The following is a 17291-nucleotide window of genomic DNA, read 5'->3' as shown; positions in this document are numbered from 1 at the left end:
TTTTTGTTCTAAGGACAGAAACCTGACCCTCGGTTCGATCCCTATCACCGAGCAGGTGGAAACCTAAACTTTTTGTTCTAAGGATAGAAACCTGACCCTCGGTTCGATCCTATCACCGAGCAGGTGGAAACCTAAACTTTTTGTTCTAAGGACAGAAACCTGACCCTCGGTTCGATCCCTATAACCGAGCAGGTGGAAACCTAAACTTTTTGTTCTAAGGACAGAAACCTGACCCTCGGTTCGATCCTTATCACCGAGCAAGTGGAAACCTAAACTTTTTGTTCTAAGGACAGAAATCTGGCCCTCGGGTCAATACTGCCACCGAGCAGGTGGAAGCATAGCCATGTTCGGACACATCACAATAAAAAGGCAACTGACAAAAGTTCATTACTCAGCAAATACGAAAGAACAATACGATAAGGCATTCATAAAGCATAAAACTTAAAATTAGCGTTTTTGCCAAAACCCGGCAACTGCAAATAAAGGCAACGAACAAATTATCCCGTCACCACAACCCGGTGACATAGGCAATTCCGCTCTCCAAAATTCTTAAGAAAAGGAAAAATAAAAGAAAGGGTTGGTTTTTCAACTATCAGATATCTGCCACATGCGCGGAGGATGCGTCCTCTTGAGAGCGTTGGTCGGCGTGAGAAGTTGGCGGCTGGATCTCTTCCCCGGCTTGGTCCCCGACATGGGGGTGGCTGGCTCCCTCCATATCAATCGGCACGGCATGAGAGTCGATGGCATTCACCAGTTCCCTCATGCTGGAGGTCTCTTCTTCATCAATGACAAGGGGTGCGGGATTCTCGGTCTGAGGGATGCTCGGGAAAGGGATCTTGTTGCGATCCCTCAACGGAGAATCCTCGGGAATCCCCAAGGCTTGTAGAGCGGCGAACCAGCCCTCCTCATATCCGAGCCTGTGGGCCTGGCGAATGACCGATTTCGCCGAATTCTCGGCATCCGCGAACCCCTCGTTATACCACTTGTTTTCACAAGCCTCCAGCGCCGCCTTTGAGTCAGCCAGTTGCCCTTCCAGCATGGTGTTCAAGCTCTGGGCCTCCGCCAACTTAAGCTCGGTGCCGCCCAGTTACCGTTCCAGCTCCTCGGATTTCCTTTCGGCAAGAGCTTGGGCCTTTACGGCTGTGGCGATTTTATTCTCTGCCTCCTCGGCTATTATCGACTTCTCCTTCGCCATGGCCTCAGCTACATCCTTCAGAGCCTTCTCCCGCTCAACCTCCTCGGCCAGCTCCTTCATCCTCCCGTCCACGACGTACGACATTTGCGCGGCCTGACCACACAACCTTCACTTTGTGAGGAAAAATGGAAAGTACACATGCATGGGCAAATAGAAAGCCGAGAATCATAAAGAGAAGTAAAACAGTTACCGCTATGGTGTGCCACTGCAAACGCCTTCCCAGAGACTCATCTGTCGATTCCGTGAAAGCATGCAGGTCCTCGGGCAAGAGGATGCCGCACGCCAGACTCTGCGCCACGCGGCCACCATAACCCTTGTCCCATACTCGGGCACTGGCTGTAGATGGAAGAGGCTCGCCGCCGAGTTGGAAGGTGGGCCGCCATGCCGCCGGAGCACGGGAAGTACACGCTAGATCGATCCCGGTTTGCGCCACCGGTTCCCGGATGACAATACCGGCCGAAGGTCGCGGGGCACGTTACCCGAGCCCGTCTGAGTTTGGTCGGTTGTGCGCGGCCTTTTTCGGACTCGGGTTGACGGGACAGCGGGGGGCGAAGTATCCTGGCGGGGGGTTGGTTGTTGCTGCACGGCAGGCCGGGCACTCGGGACGAAGCGGTCGATCGTCATCTTCCTCCTAGCCACCATGGTGTAGCCTTGGCCGGATCCAGTTTCAGAAGAATCAGTTGGATCTGCGGCTGCACCCTCTGCCTCCCGAACAGGAGCCTCTGGCTCTACGGTTCTTTCGGGCTGAGTAGGAGCTTGTTGGATTTGCTCGTGGGCGCGTCTCTTACGCTCGGCAGATACACGTTCGGCTGACTCGTCACGGATGGGCTGCCGTTCGTCCGAACAAATGTACCGGGGACCAAGATCACGTGCCTCGCCTACGGTTAGTCTTGGTGGGAAGAAGTTCGCGTGCCAGACGTCGATTTATGAGAGGAGAGGGCTGTCAACTAGTAAAGCTTGGCTGAATGGCTGCCAAGTTGAGTAGACGGGATTAACACAGAGAATAAGGTGAGACGCTCGGAGTTGTCCGTCCGAGTGAACGAAGATTTCCGACCTGAGCACGAAATTCAGGTCCCGAACGTGCACCACTCTAAGGTCCGGCTTGAATCTTTTGCTCTCTGCACAGAGGAAACAAGGGTAAGTGACAACATAACCAGACCAAAAACAAAAGAGACAAAAGTGAATAAAAGTTCGTCACCGACCAACGTCGCGCGGCGAAAGTGCACAGGGGATCTCCTCGGCAAACCAATTGCCGCTCACCCGAAAGAAATCTTTGGCCGAATTTCGGTTTGAGTCTGGTAGGCATGAAATAAGCCGTACCCTTACATCCCTAGTCTTTAGATAATAGTCCGACTGAATATTACCGCACAGACTATACATCTGATTGATGTCATAATGATTTAGTTGCAGCCCGTACAACTGGTTCAACCTACTCACACAACTCACTACCCGGTAAAAGTTGGGAGGGAGTTGGGAGGGACAAAGACCGTAAAATCTAAGGGTACTAAGAATAAGAGGGTCAACCGGGAACCTAAGCCCACCCTCTAAAATGGCCATCAAGGGAAAGAACACCGTGTTTCCACCACGGCGCCTCTGGATGTCAATATCACCTATATTGCAATAGGCAATGTCTACGTCGTTAGGAACGTTATAGGCCTCCCTAAATCTAGCCAAAGCATGCTCGGTGGAAAGGAGGTGAGAATAACTCATTTTTCAAAGCGAGTGTTTTTCAAAGAAAATTGAGAACAGAAATGCTACGATTACCAAAGAATCGACTGAACTGGCTAAACAGAAAAATGAGAAGAAGGAGAGGAACTTACTGAGGGCTCTAAGGAGGAAGTGTGTTCTGGGCCAGGGGAAGAACCACGAAGGAGGGATGCTCGACAGAGTGAAATATTGTAAAATGAGGAATGCAAAAGTGAGAACCAGAGACTGGAGGGACTATTTATAAGCATGGAGAGTGAAATGAGAAGCATTAAATAATCCACTGGCGGGAAAACGTGCGGACCGTCGCCTCAACTGCCACACGCGTAACGCCTCGGTTCACGAACTGTCAGATAGTAATGACGGACAGGTCGTCAGTCAATTCCAATCGCGTCTTTTGAGACGCATTAATGCCCCCATCAACAACCGAGCACCGACCCTTCGACTTCCCAGACGGGTTTCTACCCCCTGCGACCCTTGATTCACCCCCGAGAATGGGGAGCGAATCAAGGGGGGGCTATTGTACGGCCCCTGCGTCGTGCCCCATATTGGGCTTTGGACCCTGGCCTAGGTATATGGCCCATGAGGCCAATCCCCTTATGCCCGGCAGCCCACCCCGGACCACGCGTACTTCAAGCTCGAGCCTTGCCTCTTCATCGTTTCTCGGCAAAACCTTCCCAGGCAGTGAGGTGTTTGACTCTCGGGAAGCCCCGCGCTGTACCCACCCGGCTGTACCTCGGAGAGCCACCGCTGCCGAGAACTATCGTAGAGGTGGGAACCAAGTTCCAACACCACCCTCACAGTTTCCCACTCCTACCTGACCACCCACTTACGATCGATAATAGTGGACCGCCGGTTGCACTTGTTGACAAGTAATTATGACCTCTCCACTAAACTATGGACTATAAATACAGGAAGTTTTGAGAAGAGAGGGGTTAGAGAATGGACGGTGAGAGGAGTGTATGCAGAGAGTGAGCAGAGAGAGAGGGTGACCCAGACCCACGAGGAAAGAACTGAGAGGACGTTAAGGGTTAGCGAGAAGAACGACCCAGAGTAGGAAATCCAAGCCCACCATACAAATAAGTTGTGAGCCCAAGTGAGGCCCAGCCCAACGGGCTTTGGTATTGGGCGCGCACAGTTTATATTTATATTAGTTTTATTTTATGACAAAAAGTGTTGTAATTGCATTAATTTATTTCCTTGTATTTTGTGAGATTTATTTGTAATAGGTTTAGTACTAAGTTGGTGAAAATTACTCAAGACAGTTAATCTCGCGACTTGCTCATGACTGATTCGCAAGTGGACAACCGGTGAAAAGTTATGTGAGAAGTACATGCTGGAAATTGAACAGTCTTTTGCCAGACTGTATTTCGCGAGTCATTTCGTGACTTGGCCAAGTCACGAGTGACCCACGAAACTCTTTGCCTGTATGATTTTAAGTGTGACTCTTATATCCTTCACCCATACTATGTATATCCTCATTACCCACAAAATTGTAAGGTGGCTATTTAGAAGAAAACCCTAGAAAGGTTTCTACGACACCCACCTTGTTAGAGAGAACTACTCATCCTCAAGAGAGAAATTCTTGTAGTCTCTTCTCCTTCCCCTCTCCCATTGTTATAATTTAAGAGGAGATTTGCACTTAAACACAAATCACACTCATTCAGAGTGGAAACTATAGAGAGTGTTTTGAAGCTTGGGAAGTTTTAGGTCTTTGCCAAAATAAGCCAGTGAGATTTGGCTGTGCAAATTGGCGGTATTGCACGATCTGAGAAACTATTGAAGACAAGACTCTGAGAAGTCCATTGGTATCTAGAGCTTAGAGGGCTCAAGTACTTTGGGTAGATTTGGCTTGGAGGGTCTTTTTGGTATCCTTATACTTCAACTTATTCATTTCAACTTGGAGGGTCGCGGAAAGGTTTTTTGCCAAGTTCTTCAGTTTCCTCTTTGATAACACATCGCTATGTTATATTGGGTTTGCTTTTCTGTTACCCACTGCCCCTTCCATTTTGGCATTGCACTTATTTATTCATCCATGCAATTGTTGAGTGGTTCGATTAATTAATTTACTAATCGCGTATATTCCGCATCAAGTGTGTTTTAGATTAAAATTAATCAAGCTGTTGTTTAAAATTAGGGGTCTAAATAAGTAATACTGTTTTACACTATTTGAGCTTTCAGACATGAACTCAACATCAACAAGAACATTGAATCCAGCAACAATAAGATAATAATAAAGATATAATAATCTTCCCATAATGCTTTTAGATTAAAAAGGAAAGCTTGGTGTGTGGCGAAGGGAGAGAAAGCATGTCTAGCAGTGTGCAGAAGAAGTTGGTTAAATTTTTTTCACCTAGTGTACACTTAGATAACTTTGCCCATGATAATTCTCTTTAGTTGGTGTATGACTTTCTTGGAAATTTTTGAATATCTTTAAGTTGCGTTTGGAAACTTGGATTTGGATTTTAAATTAATAAATTTGAAATGCCTTGATTTCAAATCCATTAATTTTAGGAGTTATTTCAAATCCTAGCATTTTAAATGTTTAAAATACTTGAGGAATTTGTCAAATCAAAATCATTGACATTTTTTAAACTATTCCAAACAAGATATTTGAATTTTAATTACCTAAATCCAAATCTAAACGCCCAAATTATGTCATCCAAACGAACCATTAGAGTGTTGAGAAGTATGGAGATTATGTGTAATGTGAAGCTTGTAAGAAGTATAAAGCAAGCAGGAAGGATCGATGAAGCTTATAGTAAGTGTGAAAATTATGAGAAATATGGAGATTAGAGACTGTAGAGGTTATGGCTGCTTGACATATTTTTCTTGTTGTGAAATGAGGTGTTGTATTATGGTGATCCCCTTTGTTTTACGTCGATGTGTCCTCTTTGTAGAGTTTGTTGGAAGAGGAATATGAGGAAGAAACAAGATATGAGAGTTTTGAAGAGGGTAAGGCTCATTGGGCAGACGTTCTTTGACTACTTTGGTTAAGAAATGACAAAATAGTTTATCATATTTCCTTTGCCCACCATTTTATCATATTTCCTAACAGGTGCAAGGTGCTCAAACAGTTGGACCTTAGCTGAGAATTGTAAAATAGTTTTTGTTAAGTCAACTGGTCAGGTTTGTAGACTAGTTTAAGGTACTCAGGTGGCTGAACCTTAGCTGAGAATGACAAAAATAGCTTTTGTCAATCCATTTGGTCAGGTTTCCAAATTGATATAAAGGCGCTCAGTTGAGAATGACCAAATAGCTTTTACTAAGCCATTTGGTCAGTTTTCTAGATTGGTATAAGGCGCTCTTGCATCAGGAACTGTGTTTCATGCAAGGCATTCAAGATTGCTGGACCTACGAATGATTTGTCATTTGGTAAATATTTAATTTTCTGATTAAGTTTTTGGTAATGAGCAATGAGGAGTCTCAATTTTACTATTCTAGGAACTCTTTTTACACATTTGAGAAACCAATTTTTGATGGGCCTAAAGGGTAGGGTCACGTACTCTACTATAGGTGGCCTAAGCCATAACCCACAACATGATCTTAACACCATCCAGAGGTCTAGTTGTTTCGGCCGAATAGAATATTTTGGTAGGAGGATTCTCGTTTTTGTTTTCAAAACAATATGAAAACAATTTTCAAAAAATTGAAATGGAAGATAGTTTTCAAATAATAATTTTTACATTATATGTGTTTGGCTTCCACTTTTAAAAACAATTTTCAAAATTCTAAAAACAAAAAATGATGTTTGAGGGATATATTTTGGTAGGAGGATTCTCGTTTTTGTTTTCAAAACAATATGAAAACAATTTTCAAAAAATTGAAATGGAAGATAGTTTTCAAATAATAATTTTTACATTATATGTGTTTGGCTTCCACTTTTAAAAACAATTTTCAAAATTCTAAAAACAAAAAATGATGTTTGAGGGACCATTTCTAGTTTTGATATATATATTTTTAATTTACAAAAGTAACATGTAGAAGATTACCTTTTGTGGGGCATAAGAATTTAAATAAGGTACTTGTGCCATATGTCTTATCCATGGCCGAGGAGTCTATTATCATGCCGAGGAGGCTACACGCTCGGATAGTAAGTCCACGTCTGTGGCACATTACCAGAGGAGGTTACATGGTAGAGAAAGAGTTTCGGGGAGGGGGTTAACCCTAACATGACTGAAGGGATGGTGACTACCACTACATTTAATGCATCCTACCAAACCTCCTGGCTGCATTTATGTAGAGAAAACCCTTGAACAGTGTTGTCTTGGATGCCTCAACTCACAAGAGGCTTGGGGGTAGTGGCCTGGACGATCAACAAATGAAGGGCCAAGATCATCTAAAATGAATTATATAATGTAAGAGACCCTCCAGGGAGAGGGGATTGAAAAAATTGATAGAGAACACATTGTAGCAACAAGAGCTGAAATTGTATCCAAGTCCAAAAAAACTAAATTTAAGAATCATTCTCCTCAGACTTTGCCGAGGAAGGATTTCCTCACTTTAAACTTGTCTTTCTTTGCTATCTTAATATCCCTGATCCATTGTGTGCGCTGCCTGATTTATTGAGGCCTAGCTTTTAAGCCCACTCTCTACAAATTTATTGTGTGGGGCTCTTTGGGTCTTAACCCATTCATCATTTGGGCTTAGGAGCCAAAAACCTGTCCCTACACTTTTTTTTTGGTTAATAATGATAAAGATAGAGTTCATGTATTTTTCATTTTTATTTTTGGATAATGATAAGTTTCAAATTTGGAGCATAGGATTTTTTTGTATGATAAAGATAAGCTCATTAATTTAAGAGATAGAAGGGTTTGGATAAATTTATGGGGTCCACTATTTTCATTTTATTTACAACTATACATTAAAAATGTTTTCTGTATCTTTAAAATGTTTTCTCAGCTGTTTCAAAATCTTGATCTGGATAAGGAAAATAGGATACAATTTTCTAAAAACTATATTTAGAGAACATCAACCAAATAATATATTCAAGTGTGGGACCCACCATTTTATGATTTGTAAAATAAAAAAACTATATTTAAATCCTCTTACCAAACAGGCAATGGTTCAAATTTAGAATTTTATTTTATTTTTTGGAGAAACGAATCTATTTTTTGGATATGACTTAGATAATTGTTTTTTTCTCATTCCAATCAAAAACAACCCAAGGTCTTGCATCCAAGTCCAACCCAATCAAAATTGTCACTAGTGCATGGGCTTAGTTTAAGTTCATGAGTAATGGTTGGGTTTGGATTTCTGATATGTTGGGCTTATGTTGAGGCCTAATACAAGCTATCATAAGCAAATCCTAACATAGTAATTTAGTATATAGTACTATACAGGAGCATGAAATTTTGTTGATCTTTTGGCTACCCAATAATGGTAGAAGGTTCCGGGCTGATTAATTTCAAAGGTGATGTAGTCTACACCCAAGTAGATGGATCAGTGGCTGCTATATGGCTAGTTATACCTACTTGTCTTGGGTTAACCAAAATACCTTCAAAAACTTGGTTACAAATTCAAGTCATTGACCTTAGTGCAAAATTATAAAGTAAAAAATAAAAACAAATTATTTCTAAATCCTAACTCAATGACTATGAATGTCCAAAAAATGGAGCATTTAGTCCCAAAAAAATAAAATAAAATAAAATAAAATAAACATGACCAATTCGGGGAAGTAATCTTCTTGCAAATAACAATAACCAAAACTTTTTCATTCAAATGAATAGTGACTTTAATAAGATAAATATACATACATAATCTATTTTATATAGTATATACAAGAGGATTCTCCTCTTTAAACTAGATTTTTATGTGGCTTAAAAATACCCTTATTAATGAAGGGTAATTTCTCTTAGAAATAAGTTCATAAATGTCTAACAAGAAATTTTATTTTGAATTCAAAAAAAGAAATTCTAAAATTTAGGATTTTTTTTTCCCCTTCACATTCATTTTTTTATTCCTAAAATTTAGCTTTTTTTTTATTCATTTTTTCATTCAAATAAAATTAAAACACCCTAATTTTAAATATAAAAAAAAAATAAAAAACTAAGGGAACTCCTAAAATTTAGCCTTCTTTCCCCTCACGTATATCTTATTTTTCCTACTCAAACTTTTCTTTATATCACTACACCACTTTCAAACACATGTTCAAAAAAGAAATTATAGTTATTGTTTATCTCTAAAGTTTATCTTTTTATATTTTCAAATTATAATAGATGCAAATTATTAATTTTTACCCCAAAAAATAGATGAGTCTCTAAGCACACGCAATGCTAGTGTGTGTCTATATATATATATATATATATATATATATATTATGGATAAATCATAAGGGAATACTTTTCCCATAAAAGAATATGAAGAGGTTTAGGTTATGTTTAGTAACTATTTTTTTCCCCTTATTTTTTGTTTTCTAAAACAATTTTCTATTTTTGAGACTAATAAACTTGTTTGTCAACCCAAAATGGACAGAAAACAAAAACTATTTTGAAAACTCAATTTGTGAATGAAACTGAAAACATGCAAAATGCTGTTTTCAGTTTTTAATTTTCAAAAGTCAATAAAAACACGCATTTAATTTAATGAATCTGTCCCATTTAATGAGTTAGCATTAGGGTCCTCGTAACAACATATTTTAGTATTTTCTATTTTTTTCTTCAATTTTTTTTTTTAATTTCAACTAATTAAACATGTTTTTAAAACAAAAATACAAGAAAATTGTTTTGAAAATAGAAAACAAAAACTATTACCAAACATAACCTTAAGTGTTATATTCCAAAATTTAGGGGTTCTTTATTTGAAACTATAAAGGTTTTTGTGTACTCTTCAACCCCTTAAAAAGATTAATGATATGGGAATAGTGAGATTTAAACCTTAAATTATAGAAACATTAATAAACACAAATTGCTTTTCCGTAAAGAACCAAAGCTAACCTCGAAGCATTTGAAACAGAATTACAAATAAAACTCTCTTCCTAAAATGATATGGGAACATTCCACTCATGACATATGTGATTTGTCTATTCAAAATAGGTTCCCTTTCCCTATCATAATATGTTACTCTATATACTTCTAAATAGTAGACTGCCAAAAGAAAAATTCTTCTACTACGTTTACGTCCCAGCCAAAATACATGCAGTTATGATAAATGATAGATTCATTCAGGGAAAAATCGATAGATTCAAAGCTTTACTGGGAAAAAATAAATAAAATAAGAAGACACAAATGAGAGAAATACTCTATCTTATAGAACATAGTTTATATCTAAGAGCAATTCTAGTATCATAATTTGCCGTGTGGTAAGTTGTGAGTGGTGAAGGAAAAAATAATGAGTCTATGCGGGTTCACATCTTCACCACTTGCAAGTTGCCACGTGGTGAGTTATGGTAAAAGTTGTGTAAAATGTTGTGATATTAGCAATGCTCTATATTTAAAGAAAAGTACTACGTCTATAACATTTTCATAACAAATTATAGGTATAAAGTGTTACTTTTAACACCACCACGTAACCTTGGTGCGATGGTTACTCCACAAGTGTAAGTGTCTGTGGATGTGGGGGCCAAGGGTCAGGGTTCAAGTTTCCAGAAAGTAGTTTTACACACATATACATTTAGATTATGATAGAGTAGATTTTCTATCATGTAAAAAAAAAAAAAAAAAAAAGTAACACTTTTATTAATTAAAAAAATTAATAAACATCCTAAAGGTATTGATTCTAAATAATAATAATAATAAAAAAAGATGTTAAAAAATTTTAATGGGAAACTAAAAAAACAATTGATGGCAGAAGGACCCTTAAACAATGCCCCACAACCTACATACTACTCTACCACCAACTATAAAGCAACGATGGGTCAAGTACCCAAGGAAGGATCAACAATGATCCAAGTGGACTTGGATGCAATCCCAACAGCTATATATAGGAAGGAGGATCCTCTTGAAAAGTGGCTCGAGAGATAAAAGGAGGAAGAAATAGAAAAGATAGAGAGAAATTAAGAATTGTGTAACCAAGAAATGTATATTCCGAAAAACCGTTGCTCCTCGAACAGCCCGAGGGAGAACTTAAATAAGAATCTTTATCTTTCTTTCTATTATTCTTTACTTAAACTTCTGTCTTATCCAATTTTCTTTCTTTTAATTACCAAGAATAAGGCTTGGAGGGTTGACCTTGATAATCCACCTTTACAAATTAATTGTATTGGGCCTCCATTCCAACTCATTTTTATCTAGATTATGTCAGATCGTTTGCTTCGCCCTCCACAAGTGGTATCAATTCTTTTTTTAAATGGTCTATTAACAAATGCTCTAATGCCCTAAGCAAATAAATGGATAGATTGCTAAGAGTTTTTTTGTGACACTTTTATTAAGGGAAAAATTAACGAATATATTAAGGCTTTAAGGGTGTTCATTTAAAAAATATATTTAGAAATATTTTATGAAAAGGGAAAGAATAACTGATTTCTTGACGGTTTTTTATATTTCTATTAAAAATTATGATGATGCAAAGAAAATCAGTTAGTGTCAAAAACTCACTTCCATTTGATGTGGATAAATGCTTATATAGTGTGTTTTGGAATGGTTACTTGTCTCGTAACTTCCCCAATATTTGATAAAGTTAGAAGGTTTAGACTTAACTTCCATAACTGCTATAGGAGTTAGAATGTTCAATCTTATCTTCTATAACTGTCATTGGAAGTTAAGTACTTAGTAGAAAGTTATAGCGACGAACCCGGATCTTGCTCATGTTTCAAAAAAGTAACACGTGGTCCAATTCACAAGCTTTTGTAGATAAATGTTTCTGGAAATTTCTCAAGTGTTGGGGGTCATCTAGACGCTTTCCTGATGGATGACCCTTATGCCCATGGACGACCGTCCTACTAGGGATGAACATTCCTATCTTTCTGACTTGGACAACTCTCACGGACGAATTGGAGTTGATTCAATTTTTAGTTCACCATTAGTTGGCCCCTTGTCCAAGGATCGTCCAGAGTACTATAGAATTTACTGATGTTCTTTGGACTTGTGTCTTTATGTCAGTGGTTAGATGTCGTGCCACGTGTCATGACCTTATTGGTGACTGGTTGCGTTGATTTAACTTTTTGAGGAATATGCCAAGTGGCATTCTCTAGTTGGTTGCGTCATTTCAGATGCCAAATTCCACTGTCTATAAATAGTAGAATTCCTCTCCTACCCTTCACATTTCCTAAATTTTCTCCCTTGACATTTGTTGTCCAGTGCCTCGTCTATAAGTATTTTTGCGTCTTTAGTCATCCTTCGTCTAGAGCTAGGTATTCTTTTCATCCTCATTTTTAGATTTTCCTTCAAATTTCTTCAAGATGTCTGAGATTGTCATTTCTTCATCTAGTAATAGTGTTGATAAGGCAATAGACGAATACCATGACATTACTAGTTATAGTGGTTCCAGTAGTGGTAGTAGTAATAACAGCAGTAGTGGGGGAACACCACAGACGAGGAATACACATCTGGTGTTCCTTTAGAGGTTTTTCAAGAACATCTTAGGACGAAGGCAGCTTCCAGATCTCAAGCTGGTACCTCGACGAGGGCAGCTTCTGGTCTGGATACTTTGTTGAGGTTGGCAGGGATCTATTCTCCCCTATACTGGAGAGTTAGGGAACCTTCATCCTGAAGGTTTTTTTTTTTTAAAAAAAAAAAATTATCTTTTGCTTATAATCGTCTAACCCCTCTCTCTCTCTCTCTCTCTCTCTCTCTCTCTCTCTCTTTTAGCTGTTAGACGACCGTCTTTTAGTAGACTCTATCTTGAACGTGTTTAGAGAGCTCGTCTATACACTGACAGGAGTTTCCATTCATTAGTCACCCTTCATCGTCTTGCAACTTGGGGACTTGGTTTTGAGCCATCTTCTGAAGCTATAGCCCACGAATTACTACTCGTAGACGTGAGTTTTTACTTAAAAAAATTATTTAAATATTATCTTTTAAATAATTCTAACATTTTTCTTTTCAAGGATGGCAACCATGAAAGAAAAAAAGGGAAAGGGGGTAGTGGACGAGGTAACCAAGCCAGAGGCTTAATCTCAGCCTCGTCCTTCTATTGGAGATAAAAGGAAAAGTTTATCCAAGATGCTTGATTTAGGAAATCTTCCCAGTCATCTCGGAAATAAGAAGGCGAAGCATGGGTCATCCAAGCCTTGGGTTGTCAAGCCTGGCCTTCCTATTCCTCCTACATCTCAGCCGTCCATCCAAGTCCACGATGTAGACTCGTCTGTGCCCATTGAAGTCACCCCGTCCAAGACCACTACACCTACCTCATCCCAGCCTTCTCAAAGGGTTCCTATGAATCTTATTGAAAATGAAGATTTGGCTTGGGAACGGTTTCAGAAGGTCGTGACTGATGAGGATGTGGTTGCATGCTATGACATGTCCTTCAAGGAATTTGAACATTCTGTTGTTTATGATATCTTCAAAGTATGTAATTTCGCTTTTGCCTTGTCTTGTCACTTTACACTTTTCTCGTCTAACAAAATTTTTTTTTTTTTTCCGGCCATGTCAAAGTTTATTGCAACGTCTAGGTAGGCCACAGAGATGGACAAGACGAGGATCCAACTTGAGACGAGGATTCAGGAGGTCAAAGACAACTATAGGAGCTGCACTGAAGTGGCAGCCAAGGCTATAGACAAGGCTAAGGAATTGAAAAACCTCGTCAAAAAGCTTAAGGCTGACATCGTCGAAAAGGACACTCGTCTTGATCACCTTAAAAAAAGGAATGATGAGCTGAGCACCCTTCTTGAGAATGCCAAAAAGGACGCTGTGGTGGTGTTTAAGGCTTCTAAGTAGTTTATTGATCTTTTGGACACCAACTATATGGCTGGCTTCGAAGATTTTCATATGGATGCTATGGAATGCTTCCCTGAAGTTGACTTTAGCTCCATTAAGCTCAACCTTGGTACTGCTAGCTCTCTTCTCCAAATGAGTTCTGAAGACGTTAACACTGAGGACGATGCTTCCACCCAACCTTCCTAGGACAAGCCTAGAACTAGAGATGACCTTTTATAGTAGAAATATAAAATTTTAACGTCTTAGTTCCTCCTTTTTTTTTTTTTTAGGTCCGTTGTTTTGGACCATTAAAATTTATCCGAGTACATTTTAATCTTTAGGACGAGCTTCCAAACAGTTTGTTAGGTTCTAAGGTCTTAGGATTTTATGTATTTAGAACTCTAATTTGTAATGTTGGCAAACTATGATCAAAACATTGTATTTAGTCTTATTTAGACTTGCTCAAAGTTGGTTTAATATTGTAAAGTTGGAATCGAGTGGCTGCAGAAGTACTTGGGACTTTCGGCCTGGCTCGATCGATCGAAGAATAGACTCGATTAAACCTGACCCTCGGTTCGATCCCTATCACCGAGCAGGTGGAAACCTAAACCTTTTTGTTCTAAGGACAGAAACCTGACCCTCGGTTCGATCCCTATCACCGAGCAGGTGGAAACCTAAACTTTTTGTTCTAAGGACAGAAACTTGACCCTCGGTTCGATCCCTATCGCCGAGCAGGTGGAAACCTAAACCTTCTTGTTCTAAGAACAGAAACCCGACCCTCGGTTCGATCCCTATCACCGAGCGGGTGGAAACCTTAAGAGTTCCGAGGACAGATGTCTGACCCTTGGTTCGATTCCTGTAACCGAGCCAGTGGAAGCATAGCCATGGTCGGACACATCACAATAAAAAGGCGACTGACAAAAGTTCGTTACTCAGCAAATACGAAAGAACAATACGATAAGGCATTCATAAAGCATAAAACTTAAAATTAGCGTTTTTGCCAAAACTTGGCAACTGCAAATAAAGACAACAAACAAATTATCCCGTCACCACAACTCGGTGACATAGGCAATTCCGTTCACCAAAATTCTTAAGAAAAGGAAAAAAAAAATAAATAAAATAAAATAAAATAAAATAAATAAAAAATATAATAAAAAAAAGGGGGTTGGTTTTCAACTATCAAATGTCTACCACATGTGCGGAGGATGCGTCCTCTTAAGAGCGTTGGTCGGCGTGAGAAGTTGGCGGCTGGATGTCCTCCCCGGTTTGGTCCCCGACATGGGGGTGGCTGGTTCCCTCCATATCAATCGGCACTACATGAGAGTCGATGGCATTCACCAGTTCCCTCATGCTGGAGGTCTCTTCTTCATCAATGACAAAGGGTGCGGGATTCTCGGTCTGAGGGATGCTCGGGAAAGGGATCTTGTTGCGATCCCTCAGCGGAGAATCCTCGGGAATCCCCAAGGCTTGTAGAGCGGCGAACCAGCCCTCCTCATATCCGAGCCTGTGGGCCTGGCGAATGACCGGTTCCGCCGAATTCTCGGCATCTGCGAACCCCTCGTTGTACCACTTGTTTTCACAAGCCTCCAGCGCCGCCTTCGAGTCGGCCAGTTGCCCTTCCAGCATGGTGTTCAAGCTCTGGGCCTCCGACAATTTAAGCTCGGTGCCGCCCAGTTGCCGTTCCAGCTCCTCGGATTTCCTTTCGGCAAGGGCCTGGGCCTTTACGGCTGTGGCGATTTTATTCTCTGCCTCCTCGGCTATTATCGACTTCTCCTTTGCCATGGCCTCAGCTACATCCTTCAGGGCCTTCTCCCGCTCAACCTCCTCGGCCAGCTCCTTCATCCTCCCATCCACGACATACGACATTTGCGCAGCCTGACCACACAACATTCACTTTGTGAGGAAAAATGGAAAGTACACATGCATGGGTAAATAGAAAGCCGAGAATCGTAAAGAGAAGTAAAACAATTACCGCTATGGTGTGCCACGGCAAACGCCTTCCCAAAGACTCGTCCGTCGATTCCGTGAAAGCATGCAGGTCCTCGGGCAAGAGGATGCCGCATGCCAGACTCTGCGCCACGCGGCCACCATAACCTTTGTCCCATACTCGGGCACTGGCTGTAGACGGAAGAGGCTCGCCACCGAGTTGGAAGGTGGGCCGCCATGCCGCTGGAGCACGGGAAGTAGACGCCAGGTCGATCCCAGTTTGCGCCATCGGTTCCCGGATGACAATACCGGCCGCAGGTCGCGGGGGCACGTGGCCCGAGCCCGTCTGATTTTGGTCGGTTGTGCGCGGCCTTTTTCGAACTCGGGTTGACGGGACAGCGGGGGGCGAAGTATCCTGGCGGGGGGTTGGTTGTTGCTGCACGGCAAGCCGGGCACTCGGGACGAAGCGGTCGATCGTCATCTTCCTCCTAGCCACCATGGTGTAGCCTTGGCCGGATCCTGTTTCAGAAGAGTCAGTTGTTTCTGCGGCTGCACCCTCCACCTCCCGAACAGGAGCCTCGGGCTCTACGGTTCTTTCAGGCTGAGTAGGAGCTTGTTGGATTTGCTCGTGGGCGCGTCTCTTACGCTCGGCAGATACGCGCTCGGCTGACTCGTCACGGATGGGCTGCGGTTCGTCCGAACAAATGTACCGGGGGCCAAGATCACGTGCCTCGCCTACGGTTAGTCCTGGGGGGAAGAAGTTCGCGTGCCGGACGTCGATATATGAGATGAGGGGGCTGTCAACTAGTAAAACTTGGCTGAATGGCTGCCAAGTTGAGTAGACGGGATTAACACGGAGTATAAGGTGAGACGCTCGGAGTTGTCCGTCCGAGTGAACGAAGATTTCCAACCTGAGCACGAAATTCAGGTCCCGAACGTGTACCACTCTAAGGTCTGGCCTGAATCTTTTGCTCTCTGCACAGAGGAAACAAGGGTTAGTGACAACATAACCGGACCAAAACCAAAAGAGACCAAAGTGAATAAAAGTTTGTCACCGACCAACGTCGCGCGGCGAAAATGCACAGGGGATCTCCTCGACAAACCAATTGCCGCTCACTCGAACGAAATCTTTAGCCGAATTTCGGTTTGAGTCTGGTAGGCATGAAATAAGCCGTACCCTTACATCCCTAGTCTTTAGATAATAGTCCGACTGAATATTACCGCACAGACTATACATCTGATTGATGTCATAGTGATTTAGTTGCAGCCCGTACAACTGGTTCAACCTACTCACACAACTCACTACCCGGTAAAAGTTGGGAGGGAGTTGGTCGGGATAAAGGCCGTAAAATCTAAGGGTACTAAGAATCAGAGGGTCAACCGGGAACCTAAGCCCACCCTCTAAGATGGCCATCAAGGGAAAGAACACCGTGTTCTCACCACGGCGCCTCTGGATGTCAATATCACCCATATTGCAATAGGCAATGTCTACGTCGTTAGGAACGTTATAGGCCTCCCTAAATCTAGCCAAAGCATGCTCGGTTAAAAGGAGGTGAGAATAACTCATTTTTCAAAGCGAGTGTTTTTCAAAGAAAATTGAGAAAAGAAATGCTACGATTACCAAAGAATCGACTGAACTGGCTAAACAGAAAAATGAGAAGAAGGAGAGGAAC

Source organism: Quercus suber, unplaced genomic scaffold (genome assembly GCF_002906115.3).
Source record: "Quercus suber isolate HL8 unplaced genomic scaffold, Cork oak 2.0 scaffold_505, whole genome shotgun sequence".
In the NCBI taxonomy this organism is placed as follows: Eukaryota; Viridiplantae; Streptophyta; class Magnoliopsida; order Fagales; family Fagaceae; genus Quercus; species Quercus suber.
This window is presented reverse-complemented; position numbering follows the sequence as displayed.